Source organism: Lactuca serriola, chromosome 9 (assembly GCF_051521515.1).
Source record: "Lactuca serriola cultivar US96UC23 chromosome 9, Lser_US96UC23_V15, whole genome shotgun sequence".
NCBI lineage: Eukaryota > Viridiplantae > Streptophyta > Magnoliopsida > Asterales > Asteraceae > Lactuca > Lactuca serriola.
In genome coordinates, this window is record NC_136416.1 from 59016886 (window position 1) to 59031812 (window position 14927).

The following is a 14927-nucleotide window of genomic DNA, read 5'->3' on the forward strand; positions in this document are numbered from 1 at the left end:
TCTGTCACACTCACCAAAGTCTCATCTGCAACAAAAAAAACATCGTCAGTCGTGTATTAATTTAATGTCTCAAAGTCACATTGATTTAGTGATTTTTATCTTAATTCATAGCAAGAAAATATAATTTTACACAGTTAAAAACAATCAAGGTGATAGAAACATGTATACGAAAATCTTCATATTTGAATGTGGAACAAGAGAACATAAAAACACTAATATTTCATAAACAAAAGAGATGAAACAGGAATTAAATAAAATACCTGCAGCGAAAAAAACAAGGAACAACATAAACACAAACAAGCTTTTCCCCATTTTCAAATCGGATCACAACGAATACAAATGTAAAGAAACCACAAAGCACTTATATAGGAGACCAGCCGCTTCCCCTCATGTTACACGTGCATTCACGATGCTTATTTTCTGACACGTAGCTGCTCTTTTGATGCCACGTAACCATAAATATAGGGAAAATGATCCAGTAAGACATCGATCTATTAAACTTTGGCACATAATTATAAAGCTAAATATACGATATTATATATATATATATATATATATATATATATATATATATATATATATATATATATATATATATATATATATATATATATATATATATATATATATATAAATTACCAAAATTGGTATGTGATTCCACGTAAGCAAATTTCATACTTTCAATTTTTTCTTTATTTTCTACCTTTTACTTTTATTTGTTTTTATATTTTATACCCTACTAATTTTGATGTATTTTTTTTCATTTTCCACCCTTTACTTTTATTTGTTTTTATATTTTATACCCCTAAACTAATTTTTATGTAACAACTTTTATCCTTAATTTTTTTTTCATTTTCCACCCTTTACTTTTATTTGTTTTTATATTTTGTACCCTTAAACTATTTTTGATATAACAATTTTTATCCTTATAATTTTAAAATTTATATATATTTATATTATTTCTCCTAAATTAATTTTTATTTAACAATTTTCAACCCTTATAATTTTAAAGTTAATTTATTAGTATTTTATACATTATAATTTTGTCACTTACTATATTTTAAAGTTACATTTTGGCCCCTTATATAATTTTTTAATAATCTTTTTTTTATTAATTTCTTAAAGATACACTTTCAAGTCAATTGTTTGTATCCATGTTTTATTTTGATATTTTTGTGCTCCATTTTATATGATTTAATCGTCTTCATTGTATATATGGTGTCAAACTGCGTTTTTTTAACATACTGGAGCTTCCGCACCAACGCGCGGATGGTCCAAACCCTAGTTATTATTATATTGCTAATTTAACAGACTTATAATACATATTTATTAATTTAAACAATTAAGTCATCAAGTTAGAAAAATATTACTATATGTTATGTATTTATAAAACGAATAAACTAAAAGGAGGGTAAATTATATGAATAGTTTATGTGGTTTGGAGTTGTACGATTGGTTTTTAATTTTTTTTAACGGGTTTTATTATTTTGTTTATTGTGTTTCTGGTCTTAAAGATTGTTTTTCTCTTTCTGGTATTTTTATTAATTAATTATTTTTATAATATAATAAACAAATGTCTCGACCTTTTTATCTCCTAACTCAAACACATTCAATCCTAATCCGTTTATTCCTTCCAATAAAACTGGAACTCTTCCCCCTTCATCCACCCTCTCCATCATCGTAGCTTCCATCGAAGCCGATAATCTCGTCGGCAGGTGCCACCACCTCATATTTTTCAACCACCAACGCCTCTAACATTATCGCCACCAGAGCTAACACCACCACGTGGAAGATTCACCAATAAAATCCATTATAGCTAACTCCATCACCGCTATTGAAACCGATGCCTTCTCCGGTGAAGCTGAAATAGAAAGACATCCCATCACACTCTCTGGTTTCTCCAGACTCTTCCACCATCTGTGATAATCTGGTTTATGTAAAGGTTCTTCCGATCTAATTTCTCTAGCAATTTTCCTTCAGGTTTGATTTTCTGGGTTTGCTTCAGATTTGTCAGTTTGTTCGGTGTTTGCTTCAAATATGGGGTCTGGTTTGTTTTTCTTAAGGTTTGTATCATGTGGTGGTACGTGTTAGGAAAATATAACCCAAAAGTTGTACGAAAGAACAAAACCCTAAAATTGTTGATTGAGGTCTGTATTTAACACAGTTTCCTTAAAACAAATTCGCCCTATATAGGTGTTTGTTTCCCAGGATACAACAACAGAAAACACTTCTTCTAGATTGCCCGAACCCTCACTTGGCTCAGATTATACCTTGGTTGCAGCAATAAAGAAAAGATGAAGCAGAAACGTAAGAGAGGAAGAGTATTTCGTTTCATTTGGTGTATCTAATCAGTCACATAGGCGTGGTATTTATACTACCCAATGTAAGTGATGTAATTAAAACGAAATCGTATCTGTCACAATTAAATAAGACAATTAATCAAGAAATTAAAACCGAAATTTATGATTAATAATTCTTAATTCGTTTTGTAACTGTTAACCAAAAGGAAATAATTGCAAAAATGTCCTTGAACTTTTCTGGTCAACCGGTGGTGCATTCGTGTCTGCAGGACACGCGCTCGCACACAAGTTCAGTGGCCCGAAGCCAAAGCAATCCCGCGTGTGCACGCAAGAGAGAGACTTGGTTTTAATAAGTCTTACAAAAGTAGCAAGTCTTTGTAGTTATAAACCAATTTCCTTTTCATTCTCACACCAATGTGGAATGATTTTAAAACTCACTTAACTCCTTTATTTTCTCTTCCAAATGCCCTTCTTTGACAAGTAATTTTTTATTCATTTTAATCCGTTTTAGACGTGTGATATATCGAAACGAATATATCACGGAGGAGAACAAGAATATATATATTCAATAGTTCGTTTTGATTATATTTAGAGTCCAAAATTTGTGCTAAAAATGTAACGACCCAAAATTTCACGTCCCAAAATTTCGTTTATAAAACATTATATAGAAAACATTAACAATTAAAACATTGTTTAGTTGAACCACTTCACATCGAAAACCAAATTAAAAACCACAACATTTGATCAACCAAAATATCAGAGTATCAATCCCATAATAAACTCGTAACTGCGGAAACAAGAGAGTGTGTGTGACATGCTGCTACCGCGCCGACTCCTTTCCCCTAGCTGAGGAGGTACCTGAAACCAAAACTGAAAACTGTAAGCACGAAGCTTAGTGAGTTCCCCCATAATACCTCATACCATGCAAGCATATAACAAACAACGTTTAGCTAGGAGTTACGGGCCTCGCCCACACTCGGGAAGATACGGGCCCTGCCCACACTTCGCTAGCTGGGAGATACGGGCCTCACGTACACTCTACTATCTGGGAGATACGGGCCTAGCCCACACTCCAACCTCGGAGAGATACGGGCCCTACCCACACTCAACCGCTAACCCATAATATACAAGTATCACACAGACAACAAGTATAAGCAACTCTATCATATTGACACATATATCATACTTGACTTAACCCAGAGATACGGGCTCGGCCCACACTCTAGTACTAACATCTCGTCTACACGGGTCGGCCTTGGTGCCTTAGACCTGTTCCTACTGGAAAGGAAACTCACCTCGAAATAGCTGCTAATCTGGTCGAGAACTGACTGCCTACTGCTGCTCCGGAAATCCTCCGGCTGCAAATCCCACAACATACTCAATCAATCACTGCTAACTGTCCATTGGGTAAAATGACCATTTTACCCCTGATCATGTCATAAGTTAAAGTCAGAGTCAACTTTCAGTTGACCCAACTCACCGAGTTGGCTCTCCAACTCGCCGAGTCCCTATCCAATCGGTTGTCCTGGATCCCGTCCCTACTCGTCGAGTTAGGCGTTGACTCGACGAGTTCTTCTTCTAAACTGAGGTTCAAGTCCTTCATCCTACTCGCCGAGTTGTATGAACAACTCGCCGAGTTGTATGAACAACTCGCCGAGTTCATCTTCATCCGAAGAACATCTTATGTTGTGACTCGCCGAGTTGTATGAACAACTCGCCGAGTCTGTTCTTGATCCACGGAGATTGCCTTGAACTCGCCGAGTCAGGGCATTGACTCGCCGAGTTCCTCCATAGATGAGTTCAGCTTCTGACTCACAGAGTCACACCCCGTGACTCAGTGTTCACTTGACACTACGAAAAGGGGACAAACTCGGAGACTCGCAAACAAACTCGCCGAGTCACATGAACGACTCGCCGAGTCGTTGCCATGCACCCACTAAATACACAGATTTGCTCGATTCCAGCCCATGGCATTCAAAGATTTGGACTCCTAGAACACGAATCACACGTAAAGTTTCTAATTTTACGTGTGGATATTCACCCATACGGATTTTAGGGTTCAAAATGTACTTAAAATGGTAGATCCAAGGTCTTTAAGCAATGAGGGTCCATAAAGGCTACAGATCCGAGCCCTTAGAGCCCAAACATGCCTATATCCGAAGTCTCTCAACACTATAAGCTCCTAATACAAAGGTCAAGACTAAAAGAAGCCTTGAAATGGCTATCACAAGCTCTCAACAAGATAATAATGAAGGGACAGAGAGGGTTTCGAGTCCAATACCTCAAGAAGTTCTGAAATGGCACAAAGATGCTGGATCTTCTTCCTCTCCTCTTGATCTACCTTCTTCTTCTCTCCAAAACTTCAAAGAAATGCACCAAAATCACCCAAATTACTAAAAGAGGGGTTAGAGCTTCGAGAGGGAGTGTTCTGGACGCAATGGGGGCTGATATGAGGCACAAAACGTCGTTTAAATAGGGTGCAACCCCTGAAAATTAGAGTTTCATCCAACAACGGTGACTCACCGAGTCCGGAATATGGACTCGCCGAGTCGCCAACTTAAACATGTCCCGGGTCCCGTCCTTACTCGGCGAGTCGGACCTATGACTCGCCGAGTCCAAGGCTAAAAAGAAGGAAAATTCTCAATAAGATTTACATACCGGGAACCAGGTGCTACAAAAAATGGAGAAAATCCATTTTTGGAAATTAATAAAATTAATTTTCCAACAATCCCCCACATGAATGAAAATTGTTTCAACATTTTCAATTCCAAGCTGCTTTAGGAAAAATCCAGCAGTTGAATCATACACGGGACAGGAAGGTTTGACCCTTTGAACCTTCCCTTAAGATACATATTTATTTTACTAGCGGACCAGTAGACTCAATGTCCTTGAACTGTTCTGCCATTTGTTTAAATAATCAATACATGTCTCATATGATTCCATGACCTATTTATGTTCTCATTGATGTGTCCGTTATGGTCGTGGACACTTACCTAGTTCTGTAAGAGCTCTTAGGAACTTTCTCATTCAATTCCCTTTGAAGCGACCCCACTTATCTCTCACATATGTGATTATATCATAATCATTAAAAGCTAAAGCTTGATGATTTCCAACATATCATCAACTACTATAAGCTTAACATGTATCATTGTTATTTATAGGAATGGGTTGGGATTGACCCTCACATTAATCCACATATGTTATATGCAAGTAGGTTGTCCCATTGAACCTCAATCTTGGGATCTTTAGTCAAATAGCTTGGGTTTTCCTTCGCAATAACTTATTCACTCATGGGTTTTAATCCCATTATGTTTGACGATTTTGCAACTAACTCCCTGTATAACCCTTTGGTTAGCGGATCCGCAATGTTATCCTTGGACCTTATGTAGTCAATCGAGATAACTCCAGGTAAGAGTAGTCATCGAATGGTGTTGTGTCTTCGACAGATGTATCGAGACTTACCATTATACATAGCACTTTGCGCCCGTCTAATTTCCGATAGAATATCGCAATGGATTGAGATTGCAGAAACTGGTTTAGGCCATCCTGGTATATCTTCCAGAAATTATCGTAGCCATTCAACTTCTTCTCCGTTTTTATCAAGTGTTATAAATTCAGATTCCACGGTGGATCTAGCTATAACTGTTTGTTTTGAGAATTTCCATGATATAGCTCCACCTCCAAGTGTGAACAAAAATATGGTGGTTGACTTGGAGTCTTTGATGTCAGATATCCAATTTGCATCACTATACCCTTCTATCACCTCGGGATATCTTGTACAGTGCAACCCATAATTGTGAGTGTACCTTAAGTATTGTAATATTGTTTTAATACTCTTATAGTGTTCAACACTCGGATTACTGGTATATCTACTTAGTCAACTTATTGCAAAAGCTAAGTCGGATCTGGTACAACTCATAAGGTACATAAGACTACCAATAATGCTTGCATATTCGACTTGTGTAACTCCTTCATCTTTATTTTTACTTAGATGATGACTTGCATCAATTGGTGTCCTAGCTACAGTAGTATCACCGGAGTTGCACTTCTCAAGAATTTTATCCACATAATGGGTTTGATTTAAAGTAAGTCCATTTGCAGTCCTTGTGGTCTTCACACTAAGGATGACATCTGCCAAACCCATATATTTCATGTCGAATCTTGCCTTTAGCATGTTCTTTGTTGATCGAACCATTTTATCGTTACTACCAACAATAAGCATATTATCAACATAAAGGTACAAGATAACATAACCATCACTTGTGTTTTTAACATAAATACACTTATCACACTCATTAATCTTGTATCCATTTTCCTTCATCACATGGTCAAAATTTTGATGCCATTGTTTTGGGGCTTGTTTCAACCCATAAAATGACTTCACTAGTTTGCAAACCTTTGATTCTTGTATTGGGGAAACATACCCTTCTGGTTGTTCCATGTACATTTCCTTTTCTAAATCCCCATTTAGAAAAGTTGTTTTAACATCCATTTGATGTACTTCAAGATTTCTTATAGAAGCGATTGCAAGTACATATCTAATGGATGTAATACGTGTGATGGGAGAGTACGTGTCAAAGTAATCAAGTCCACTTTTCTATCTATATCCTTTTATTACTAGTCTTTCCTTATAGTTGTCAATGGTTCCATCCGCTTTCATTCTCTTCTTGAAAATCCATGTATATCCTAGTGGTTTGCAACCTAGAGTTAAATCCACTAGCTTCCAAGTATGGTTTTGCAAGATGGAATCCATTTCACTTTAATCGCCTCTTTCTATTGAGGCCCTTCAGAAGAGGTGACTGCCTCTTTGAAAGTTTGAGGCTCTTTTTCAACCATGTAAGTGTAGAAATCATCTCTAAATGAATTCTCAACTCGTGCCCTTTTACTTCTACGAGGTTCTTTTGCTTCCTCTAGCTCTTCTTCATGAGAGAATTCGTTGTGCTCGACTAATTTTGGAGCACTTGTCTCAGCCTTTGCAAGACAAGGAAACACATTCTCAAAGAACAATGCGTTTCTGTACTCCATTATTATGCCTTTAGGAATGTCTTTTATTTTTTATTCATGCAAAAGAAACCGATAAACACTATTATTTTGTGCCTATCCAATAAATATGCAATCAAAAGTCTTGGGTCCTATTTTAACTACCTAGGGTTCCGGTACCACGACCTTTGCAAGACACCCCCACACTCGAAGGAATTTGTAGGATGGTTTTAGACCCGACCATAATTCATATGGTGTTTTATTCGATTTCTTTCGTGGTACCTTATTTAAAAGGCACTTAGCCGACAATACAGCTCCCCCCCATATTGAGGGCATCAACCCATAACTTAACAACATAGCATTCATCATTTCCTTTAAGGTACTGTTTTTCCTTTCTGCGATGTCATTTTGTTGTGGTAAATAAGGTGCAGTTAACTCATGGATTATACCATTATTTGCACAAAATTCCTCAAATGATGATACATATTCACCTCCACGATCACTTCTTAGTACTTTAATTTTCTTGTTAAGTTGATTCTCAACTTCACTTTTATACACTTTAAACTTCTCTATAGCCTCAGCTTTACTTTTAAGTAAATAGACATAACATAATTTAGTGCAGTCATCAATAAAAGTGACAAAGTACTTATTTCCACCCTTAGATGGAATTGATTTCATGTCATACACATTGGTGTGAATCAATACAAGTGGTTCGATTGTCCTTTTAATGGACATGAAAGATTTTCGTGTTAATTTTGATTCAACACAAGTGTTGTATTTGTATTTTGAGTCAATGCGAAAGTGTGGTATGTGATTGAGTTTAATTAAACGACGAAGAGTATCAAAATTTACATGTCCTAATCTAGCATGCCAAATATTTGAAAACTCAAGCAAGTAAGTAGAAGAGTTATTCATTTCATTATCATTTGGCTTAAGAGCCATTACACATAGTTTGAACATACCCCTATCAGCATACCCCTTACCCACATACACACCATTTTTGGTTAACACAAATTTATCTGACTCAAACACCAAGCGAAAACCACGCTTGTTCAACAACCAACCAGACACAAGATTCTTACGAATTTCGGGTACATACAACACATCATTCAACGTCAGCTCTCTTCCCGACGTCATCTTCAACACAATCTTTCTAACACCTTGGATATAAGAAGTGGCCGAGTTTCCAATGAACAAATTGTCACCATTAACCACAACCTTGAAGTTTCTGAACCATTCCCTATTAGAGCAAACATGACGGGTAGCTCCCATATCAATCCACCACTCCCTTGGATTGGACTCCACAAGATTAACTTGAAAAATAACTGCAGCAAGATCGATGTCAGAAATATCTTTGGTTATCTTCTCCACAACATTTTCCTCCTTTTCCTTCTTTTGAAGTTTGCAATTAGTATCCCGATGACCGTGTTGGTCACAGTTGTAACGCCCGTAGATCCGAGCTAGTCAATTTAGAGATAATAGGGGCCGAAAACAACTTTTCGGCAAAAGATTATTTATAATAAATAGTCTTAACCAAGTTGTAGAATATGTCTCAAGGTTTCCGTACATATAAAGAACGCCGAAATCCGATTTATAACGAAGAAGTTATGACCCGCCGAAGTTTTACGGCAAAACCGGCACGGCACCGGGAGGCGCAAATAGTGAATTTACGATGGAGGACTTTGTAGCCTTAGTGATCTAAACAAAAGTCATAAAATATGTTAAACCGAGAAAATCCATAAAAAGAACGCCCAAATCTGACTTCGTATGAAGAAGTTATGATAATTCTAAGATTCGGCTTAGCAATGCACGACCCGAAACTCGAATTTTAGTTCGAGTGGTTTTTGGCTTATGCGACCTAAATGAGAGTTGAATATCTCATTAATAGGAACTCAACGGTAAAAAGATAGACGAAAACGGAGTCCGTATGAAGGAGTTATGAATTCTTTGCGGTTATTTAGCAGTCTAATCACCTCCTACTGTTAAATTTAAGATCGGTTGAGAATTAGCCAACGGAGTCTAAACGAAAGTTGTAGATCTTGTTTTTACCTATGTGTGGATATAAATAACATCAAAAACAGAGCTCATATGCGAAATTTACGGGGTTTAGAAGTCAGCATGGTGCTGCTGCAAAAAGGGTGACGTGGCTGAATATGGGCCAAGGCTTTCTCCCCAAGGAAAGCCATCAGGTGATGACACGTGGCACTGACTCGGCGAGTCAGTAAACCGACTCGGCAAGTCCGTCAGGATTTCACCCTATAAATAGAGGTGTCGGGTTCCCTCATTTCCTCACCCCTCAACCCTCTTCTTTCTCTCTCTAAACTCTCTCTCTCTAAGCCTCCCTAACCCCCCAAAGCCTAGGGTAACTCCCTAGCACGAGGAGAAAGCCTCGGAGCACCTGACGGATCCTATAAAAGAGCCTTTCGGCTCAGGAACGCTGCTCTAGCAAAGCCTGGTTTTCGAGAAAACCCGCTGTAAGTGAGTTGTACCTATCCTATCTTTAGTATAGCTTATGTTACAATATAGTAATGTTATTAGGACCTTATACAGAGTGTTTGGGATATTATTATGGGTTATATAAGTATTGTTTAACGCTTATATAATAATATTAATAGATAGACTATTAAGTTAGTCTCGTCAAACGTTAGACTAAACTCCAGTGGTAATGATACTAGGTTTCGTCAAGGGATAATTGTTTTAAGAGTAACAAAGTGCTGTCTGAGTGCCGAATCACCACCTTATCAAGTGAGTGCATAGTTACTTTCATCTTACACATAGATATGAAGTATTTTATATAAACTACGTGCTATGTGTGCATATTATCTGAATACTTGTTGTCTATGCTGGATGAACGTTTTATACATGTTTTAAAGGATTTAAATTGTATACGTATTTTATATATACGAATATGTTGGGTATGAGATGGGTAGATGAATGATGAGAGATATAAGATGATGTGAGTATACATTGGCAGCTATAGACTTAGTGCCTATAGGACGAACACCGGTAGCTATGGACTTAGTACCTGTTAGACGTTGGTAGCTATGGATTTAGTACCTGTTAGGAATTGGTAGCTATGGACTTAGTACCTATTAGTTAGACGCTGGTAGCTATGGATTTAGTACCTGTTAGGAATTGGTAGCTATGGACTTAGTACCTATTAGATAAACACTGGTAGCTATGGATTTAGTACCCGATGAATAAACTATAGCAGCTATGGAATTAGTGCTTTACGAACGCGCATTGGCAGCTATGGATTTAGTGCCAGTCCTATAACCCTGGAAGTAAGGGACTTCAGGATAAACGAATGCAGTATAGATGACTCTTAGGATAAATCCTTAAGAGTAAAGAAGATAATGGGGATGAGTAATTGGGTTGATTGTTTGATTGTTTAAACATAATAATTATATTATTGTGGGTTGAAAACCCTATGTACTCACCAGGTTTCCCAACCTGACCCACTCAGTTTATTTATATCATAGGTGTCGATATGAAATGACATTACACTGAGAGATTAAAGAGATGTAGATCACTAGTGTAAATAATTGTAAGTTCTGTTTATGCTTATGTTTATGTATTAACGATGACATCCCAAACGTTTTAAAATGAAATAAATACGTTTCTTCGAAAATGTTTTATTAACGTATTTATCATGTTTTTCTGGGAACAAATTCCGCAACGTTTTTATTAAAAGAAGTACTCTGATTTTTATAAAGCATAAACAAAATCGGTCTTTTCTGGCCGTGAAAATGGGGATGTCACAGTTGGTATCAAAGCATTAGTTTAAGCGAACTAGGAATATGGATTTATTTCTAGACTTAAACTTAGAATGCTAAGCGATGATTGTGAGGTGTGAGCACTAGATTATTATAGGTATTGTGCCTAAAATGCTTTTATGTGCTAAATGCTTGTGCCTGATATGTTGTTATTTGTTCGGATCTATGGTCTGTTGTCGACCGGATCTGGAAACCTTATGTGTTTAGGATTCTAAGCGTTTAACTACGATATTAGAACTAGCATGTAAACGTTTCGGAGTGATAAGGATGATTTAAAACGTCAATCCTAAGTAAAGGTCTAGATTCACCTTATTCGGTGTATAGATTACGATGACAAGAACCCATAGCGGAAACGTAAACGCAAATGGGAACAGAAACCAACCCCCAGTGGTTCAACAAATACCTGTTGTAGAAGAAGTTGTGTCTAAGCCAGTCACCATGGCTGGAGTTCAAGCCATGATTCGGGCTATGCTAGCTGAACAAAGGGAGGAAAAGAGAGAGATGCTCCACGAAAATAGGGACGAACCTACCGTACATGTTGAACTGACGGAGCCAGTTCCCGAGCAATCTGAGGAAGGGAACTACAGCCGCCACGTGAGTCAAGTAGGGACTCAAGGTGAGCAAAGGATGGCCCAGAAGGGAGAAACAACAAGGATGGGCGGATGTACAAGAATTTCTTGGGTGCGAAACCACCAAGTCTCTCAGGAAGCCCAAAGCCTGTTGAGATTATGGATTGGATCTCCGAGATGGAAATGGTGTTTGAGAGCTGCGACTGCAGCGAGAACCAGAAGACCGTCTTCGCCGTAAGACAATTGAAAACTGGAGTCTTGAGCTGGTGGAAGCTATTGGTAGACACGATGCCACGAGGAGAAGCCTTAAGGATGTCATGGGAAGAGTTCTTGGAACAGTTGAAAATGCAGTACTGCTCGGAGATAGATCTGATAGACCTAAACAACGAGTTTCAGAACCTAAAGAAAGGGAAGATGAGTGTTGATGAGTATGCCACCGCATTCACCGAGAGGATGAAGCTATTCCCCTACTTGGTGCCTACTGAACTCTCAAAGATTGATAAGTTTGCTAACTGTAACGACCCAATTTTTTTTTTTTTTTTTTTTTTTTTTTTTTTTTTTGATATTACTTAGAAAACACTAATAAATAAAAACATTGTCTAAATAAAAAGAAACATTGTTTGTTCACACCATAACACATTGCAACCATGTTCTCAAAAGCCAAACCGTACATCCCATCAAAATATCAGAGTACAATCCCAGTAAATCTCATAAATGCGGAAACCGAAGAGTGTGTGTATGACGTGTCGCTACCGCGCCGGCTCCTTCCCCTTCGATGCAGAGGTACCTGAAAACAAAACTGTAAACGTAAGCACAAAGCTTAGTGAGTTTCCCCCAACGTACCGCATACCATACAAACACATAACATATATACTGCCAGGCTATTCTGGGGTGCCTGACTACCCGGTACGGCCATTCTGGGGTGCCGACCCACCCGTGTCAAGCCATTCTGGGGTGCCGACCTACCCGTGTCAAGCCATTCTGGGGTGCTGACTACCCATCGGTCCTAACAACCGATCCTCGGGGACTATTTCACCCCTACTACTACGATCACATATAACATAACAAGTCAGCATGCATACATATCGTCACATACTGTCAAACGTATCTGGGGTGTCTGACTACCCTTCGGTCCGAACAACCAAACTCTAATACTACCACATACAGCATATCATGCTAGCATATAACATGTCAGGTACTAGCAAACTTAGATGATATCACAAAGACAATCATCTATCATACAACTCCTACTGGTGGGTCGGCATTGTGGCCTTAGACCCACCGCTACTGGAAGGTAACTCACCTCAAAGTAGCTGCTGAACTGATCGGGAACTAACTGACTGCTGCTGCTCCGGTAGTCCTCCGGCTGCAATTTCCACGACATACTCAATCAAACACCGCTAACTGTCCTTTAGGTAAAATGACCATTTTACCCCTGGATTAACTCTAAGCCAAAGCTGGAGTCAACTTTCAGTTGACCCGACTCGCCGAGTGGATCACCACTCGCCGAGTCCCTAGCAAACCAATGTCCTGGGTCCCTGGTTCTACTCGTCGAGTCGGGCTATGACCCGACGAGTTCGCCTTCTAATTGCCATTCAACACCTTCATCCTACTCGCCGAGTTGTATGAACAACTCGTCGAGTTCATCTTTATCCGATGAACACTTTATGCTAAGACTCGCCGAGTTGTATGAACAACTCGCCGAGTCTGTTCTTGAGCTATGAAGATTGCCTTGGACTCGCCGAGTCAGGGCATTGACTCGCCGAGTCCTAACATGGGTGAGTTCAGCTCCCAACTCACCGAGTCACCCCCTGTGACTCAAGGCTCAACTCGACACATGAAGAAGGGACCAATTTGGTGACTCGCGACCAGACTCGCCGAGTCGCCTATGCGACTCGCCGAGTCGTCGCCATGCACTCCTTAAATATACCGATTTGCTCGGTTCCAGACCATGCCATTCATAGATCTGGACTTCTAGGACACGAATCACACGTAAAGTTTCCAACTTTACGTGTGGATATTCACCAAAATGGATTATAAGGCTCAAAATGTCCCAAAATGGTAGATCTAGGGCTAACAAGCCTCATGAGGCCAAAAAGCTAACAGATCTGAGCTCCTGGAGCTCAATCTTACATAGATCCAAAGGCCAAACGCCTTATTACAACATATAATGACCATGCAAACTTGGGGAATTGACCAAGAAGGACCCAAATGAAGTTTTAAGCATAGAATCAAGGGGAAAACGGGTTATACCTCAAAGGAAATGTTGAAATGACACAAGGATGGCTGATCTCCTTCTCCTCTTCTTGATCTACTCCTCTTACTCTTCAAAACCTTCAAGAACACACCAAGAACACCTCAAACTCTCAAGAAAACAAGGGAAAACGATGTAGGGGGAGTTCTGGGGGTGAATGGGGACGAGTTGGGGCGGAATGAGAGTTTAAATAGGGTGCAAACCCTTGAAACTTAGGGTTTCATCCCGCAGCGGTGACTCGCCGAGTCCAGGATATGGACTCGTCGAGTCGCCTACTTAAAACGCGTCCTGAGTCTCGTCCCTACTCGGCGAGTCGGACCCTATGACTCGCCGAGTCTAAGGCTAAATTAGGGCAATGCTCAAATAAAATTCACATACCGGAAACCAGGTGCTACAAATCTCCCCCACTTATTTTAGACTTCGTCCTCGAAGTCTGCTGCCTGATCCTGAAACAGCTCGGGGTAGTGCTCCATCATCTCGTCTACCGGCTCCTAAGTCCACTCTGAACCCTTGTGGTGCTGCCATTGCACCTTCACTAGCTCCACCCTCTTGTTCCTTAAATCCTTCGACTTCCTGTCGAGGATTGCGACTGGGCGCTCGATGTAGTTCAGGCTGTTATCAACCTGAATATCCTCCAAAGGTACTACTGCAGAATCGTCCACTAGGCACTTCCGCAACTGCGAAACATGGAAAGTGCTGTGGATCTGGCTAAGCTCGGCTGGCAGATCCAGCCTATATGCTACCTTGCCCACCCGGGCTAAGACCCTGAACGGTCCGATGAATCGCGGGCCCAACTTGCCCCGCTTCCTGAATCGGATGACGCCTTTCCACGGTGACACCTTCAGGAGGACCATATCCCCGACCTGGAACTCTAAATCAGATCGACGCTTGTCGGCATAACTTTTCTGTCGACTCTGAGCAGTCTGAAGCCTGCTCCGGACCTGCTGTATCCTCTCAGTCGTCTTGAGCACCACTTCGGTGCTTCCCATAACTCTCTGGCCAACCTCACCCCAGCATATCGGGGTCCTACACCTCCGACCGTACAACA